This window comes from Dreissena polymorpha, chromosome 16 (genome assembly GCF_020536995.1).
Source record: "Dreissena polymorpha isolate Duluth1 chromosome 16, UMN_Dpol_1.0, whole genome shotgun sequence".
Lineage (NCBI taxonomy): Eukaryota > Metazoa > Mollusca > Bivalvia > Myida > Dreissenidae > Dreissena > Dreissena polymorpha.
Genome location: NC_068370.1, coordinates 4851669 through 4857164, shown reverse-complemented (window position 1 = coordinate 4857164; position 5496 = coordinate 4851669).

Genomic DNA, 5496 nt, shown 5'->3' with positions numbered 1-5496 from the left:
AACAGTAACCTTGACCCGACTGGCTACAGATGTCCAGATAGGTCTGTAACAGTAACCTTGATCCGATTGGTTCCAGAAACCCGAATAGGTCTGTAACAGTAACCTTGACCAGACTGGCTCCAGAAACCCGAATAGGTCTGTAACAGTAACCTTGATCAGACTGGCTGCTGATGTCCGGATAGGTATGTAATAGTAACCTTGACCCGACTGGCTCCAGATGTCCGGATAGGTCTGTAACAGTAACCTTGACTCGACTGGCTCCAGATGCCCGTATAGGTCTGTAACAGTAACCTTGACCCGACTGATTCCAGAAACCCGAATAGGTCTGTAACAGTAACCTTGACCAGACTGGCTGCTGATGTCCGGATAGGTATGTAACATTAACCTTGACCCGACTGGCTCCAGATGTCCGGATAGGTCGATAACTTGAAACAAGTGATTGATCATCTTTATTAAAAACTTCACTTATGTTTGCCTTATTTCCATGCGGCTGGCATTTGACATTGGGCAAAGCTGACATTTAAACGATCGCAAATCGGAGATTTTTTTTTACTGTTGAATAGATTCACGTAAAATTTGATTATCAATTCTATTAGGACCTGGTGCTTTGCCTTATGTGTAACTCTTGAATGTATCATATACTCATCTGGTGTAATAGAGACTAATTGGTATTTTCATATGAGTTATGGTTTGATAAAAATTCTTCGTTAGAATCGTCAATATTAGAGTGCAGAGCAAAAATTTGTAAAGTGCTTATCTTCATTATATGAAAATGAGAACATATATTATTTAATTACGTTGCGATAGTATTGATAAAGTAACGTGACGGGAAACAAAATTCGGCTGAAATTTCCACCAATCTATGGCCTAAACATTGATTTGTTTTAACCTTTGCTTAGATTATTAGTGTATTCTATTTTTGCTCCTAGTAAGCAGATAAACAGTTTTTGATTTTTTAATATTTGAAAATAATTCAAATGAAGAGGTTAACCAGAATGTTTAGCTTTTAAATTACAGTGTTTTGATTGCGTTTTGTTAGTTTTAATAATATGTTTATCGATGCAGCATCTGCTGTTTCTATTTATAAATTAATATTAGGTCTTTCCTTTATCGCTGCTTCCCATGTGTTTAATATTGCGTATATTGATTTATATCTTTAATGCTGAGGTGTTCCCACTTTTCATTTAAAAAATAACTTAAAGAAGAAGCTAATTTTAAGAATTAAATATCTGAAAGTTTTGGATGCTATAAGCTTAATCGAATTTTAAGTCGACGATATGTTTGGTAAGTCAACATTTCAAACCACTTTTATTCAAGGTAAGATACTCTCGTCAGGATGATTTGACAAGTCATTTGATATTTTCCCTTCATCATAATTGTATAGACCTACTGATAAACGTATACAAACTCGATGTTTAACGTATAAACTGCTAAACGTCGTTCGCAAAATAAAATCTACATAAAGAAGATAACAGACAAACTAACTACACTAGCCTCACTTATTCATAGTAATTCAGAGTTATTCATCAAAACTATTAACTGGCTTTATGTGACTAGAATTTTGTTCCGTTTGTACTTTTGAAAATGCAGCCATAACTATGTGTTTTCATGTTTATTCTCTTTTATACTCATTAGATAACAACTTACTTAAGTTGCTGTAAATACAAAGCAGATTTGTCCGTATTTGAGACGTTGACTATGTTCGTCATTAACCCATTTATGCCAAGCGTCCTGAAAAAAGGCCTTGGCAAACAGCGTAGACCCAGATGAGACGCCGCATGATGCGGCGTCTCATCAGGGTCTGCGCTGTTTGCATAAAAGAATTTCTGAAAGAAATATTCTAAATATAGAAATAAATGTACATGACATCCCTAATTTTGGAAATAACTTGATCCATCTTAGAAGGATTGGAGAGTCCACTCGGCATAATGGGTTAAGAATTATCACGAGCTAAATGGTCACGTCGGTGATCAGCAGGTACTCGCCTCTTGATTTTGATTTTGGATTTTACGCGGTCCAAGTACAGTAAAAAAAGTGTACTTAAGGACTGCTTCGTTTATAAAAAGCAACAAAGCCCACTGATGAATCAACTACTTCCGGAACAGACGACCCCAGAAAATCCAGCATTCACTACTGCAGGAGTTGACTTCTTTGGACCGCTGAATGTGAGCCATGGCCGATCACACTTGAAGAGATACGGATGCCTATTCGAGTGCCTAACTACTCGCGCAATTCACATTGAAGTTGCTCTTTGTCTGACAACTAACTGGTTCGTTGCAGCATTTCAACGGTTTAAAAGCTGATGTCGGATCCCGGAGAAGGTATTTAGTGACAACGGAACAAATATCGTTAGAGACCTTCGTGAGGCTCTTGCTAACTGGAACCAGTCGCCCATCAATGAATACATGTTACAACATCACATTGACTGGCAATTCAACCATTATTATGCAAGGCACAGGGACGGTGTCTGGGCGCGGCTTATACGGTAAACTCGTAGCATTCTCTGGGCTACATTGATGACTGAAGCAGAGCAAATTCTCAACGATAGGCCTATGAGGCGTGTGAGTAATGACCCCAAAGACCCACTGGCCCTTACACCAAACATGATTCTGCTCATGCGATCGAATGCTTGCCTTCCGAGAGGGAAATCCAAGAAGGAAGATTCTTGCTTACGTTGGTGGAAACATATTCATTTCCTAGCAGATGTATTCTGGCGATACTGGATGCAGGAATACTTACCACTACTGCAAATACAACAAAAAAAGGCAGAGCGAACTCACATATCTTCACGAAGGAGATGTAGTGCTTGTTGCTGAAGACAAGTTACGTGGGGGGGGGGACAGTAGCCTGTGGGACGAGTTGTCAAGGCCATTCCTGGGAGGGAAAGGCACGTGCGTAGCTGCTTAGTTCGAATTCGAGGTTCCCAATCACCGAAACCAATCACTCAATCTGAGCTTTTGAGAGACTGCGATCTAAAGCTCTATAGAATTTTCAATCCTAAACTAGGGTTTTTAGACACATGTATGTATTTTTTTAATGACTCATAACATAAGGCGCTTATTGAACCCGGGATTAAATGATATTTATACAAGGTAATGTATTTTAAGTATACATATTTAAATTATATAGCAATTTCAACATTGGCACACAAAATTGATAATACTTGTTCAAGTCACTTTAAAATTGATTGAACAGTAATATACAATTGTTGTTTTAAAGACAATTTTATTTTATCGTCTGATATAGACTGTCGAATGTGTAATCCCATCTAAATTATTTCGACGATGAAATTGTTTTATCACAGTTATGTTTGTGGTGCAATTGTTAAAAATGACATAAATAAGCATTAATGAGTAAATATGTATCATGGGTTATAAATGTTAGGTATATAATACTCACCTATCCTGTTCTGTTGATGCGGTACGAATGTTATATGTGCATGTGTGATGATGTCATATATGTTATATAAAGTAAATGATGTAACATATTACTATGCCCTTTATTCAGATGTAATGGTGAAAAAGAGATAGTACTAGCATACTTATTTAGTAGTAAATGTTATTACCTATTATTGTTCTCATTCTTATCTCTTAATATATATGCTTTGATGATAAGTATACATGTATTAAGTGAAAAATGCAATAATTAATAATGAAATTATTTAAATATTTTAAGTTTACTTGGCGTGTCGTATGCATGACTGTTTTGGGTTTCCCCTGGTAAAATATTGTTTATCTTGTCAGTGTCATAGTGAGTAATAATTATCTGCTTTAGGCAGAATGTATGTAAATGCGTTCCAATAAGTATGTCTAATTGAAGTTTAATTGAGGTAAAATTAACTTTTAAATGTCTCTGGTTTTTAAGACCATACAGTTAATTATGCATGATATGTGATGAAATACTGTGATAAATCATGGCGGGGAGTATAAGAACCTACATTATTTTGTTTCGCGCGGCTTCGTCTGCTACGACGACGTCACGTAAACTTACGTCATAAATAGACGTCATAGCAAATGTTATATAAGCAATATATATGCGTTCAATTGTGGACAGCATCATGCGTTTACATTTTATTCTTCGTGAATTCAACGAAGGCAAATATGTCTACGTCTTTCTCATTGTCTTCGTCATCGTCTGCGCATTTGTATTCGTTGAATTTATAAAGAATAAACTGTAAACGCATGTGTCGGTGATTCAGTTAAGTATTTAAACTTTAAATACAAACATTTTGCAAATTGGAAAGGCATTTCGATACAAAAGTATAAAGGCAAATATAATTTAATTGGATTCATTATTATTTGATAAAAATATTCATTGAAAGATTGCAATTTAATCACAAAATTTTCATATGTGTTAGCCTACATTAGAGGCCTCGTAGGAAGATTGAAAGAGTCCATGTTCATATACGTCAAGTAAGTTACTTTCAAACAATAAACAAACGTAAAGCATGCGCTTAGCTGAAATAGGAATAAAGATTAGTAATCTCATAAATGACAGCTCTGTTTATTCATTTATTAAATGTATATAGTGTGACAAGAGTATTATATTTCTGTCAGTCTTTACTCAAACAAGGGCTGTTTGTAAAACATGCATGCCCCCATATGGGCGGTCAGTTGTAGTAGCAGTCATTGTGTGAAAACGTTTTTGTCACTCCGACCTTGACCTTTGACCTAGTGACCTGAAAATCAATATGGGTCATCTGCGAGTCATGATCAATGTACCTATGTAGTTTCATGATCATAGGCGTAAGCGTTCTTGAGTTATCATCCGGAAACCATTTTATTGTGTCAAGTCACCGTGACCTTTGACATAGTGACCTGAAAATAAATAGGGGTCATCTGCGAGTCATGATCAATGTACCTATGAATTTCATGATTCTAGGCGCAAGCGTTCTTGAGTTTTCATCCGGAAACCATTTTTCTGGTTCAAGTCACCGTGACCTTGACCTTTGACCTAGTGACCTGAAAATCAATAGGGGTCATGTGCGAGTCATGATCAATGTACCTATGAAGTTTCATGATCCTAGGCGTAAGCGTTCTTGAGTTATCATCCGGAAACCATTTTACTGGTTCGAGTCACCGTGACCTTGACCTTTGACCTATTGACCTGAAAATCAATAGGGATTATCTGCCAGTCACGATCAATGTACCTATAAAGTTTCATGATCCTAGGCGTAAGCATTCTTGAGTTATCGTCCGTAAACCATTTTACTGGTTCGAGTCACCGTGACCTTGACCTTTGACCTAGTGACCTGAAAATCAATAGGGGTCATCTGCAAGTCATGATCAATGCACTTATGAAGTTTCATTAGCGTAAGCGTTCATGAGTTATCATCCGGAAACCATCTGGTGGACGGACCGACCGACAGACCGACGGACCGACAAGTGCAAAACAATATACCCCCTCTTCTTCGAAGGGGGGCGGGGGGGAATAATAAAATTCCTACGATTTTTTCGACCAAATTATAATCCAATTTATAGAGTATTTAAAATTTTA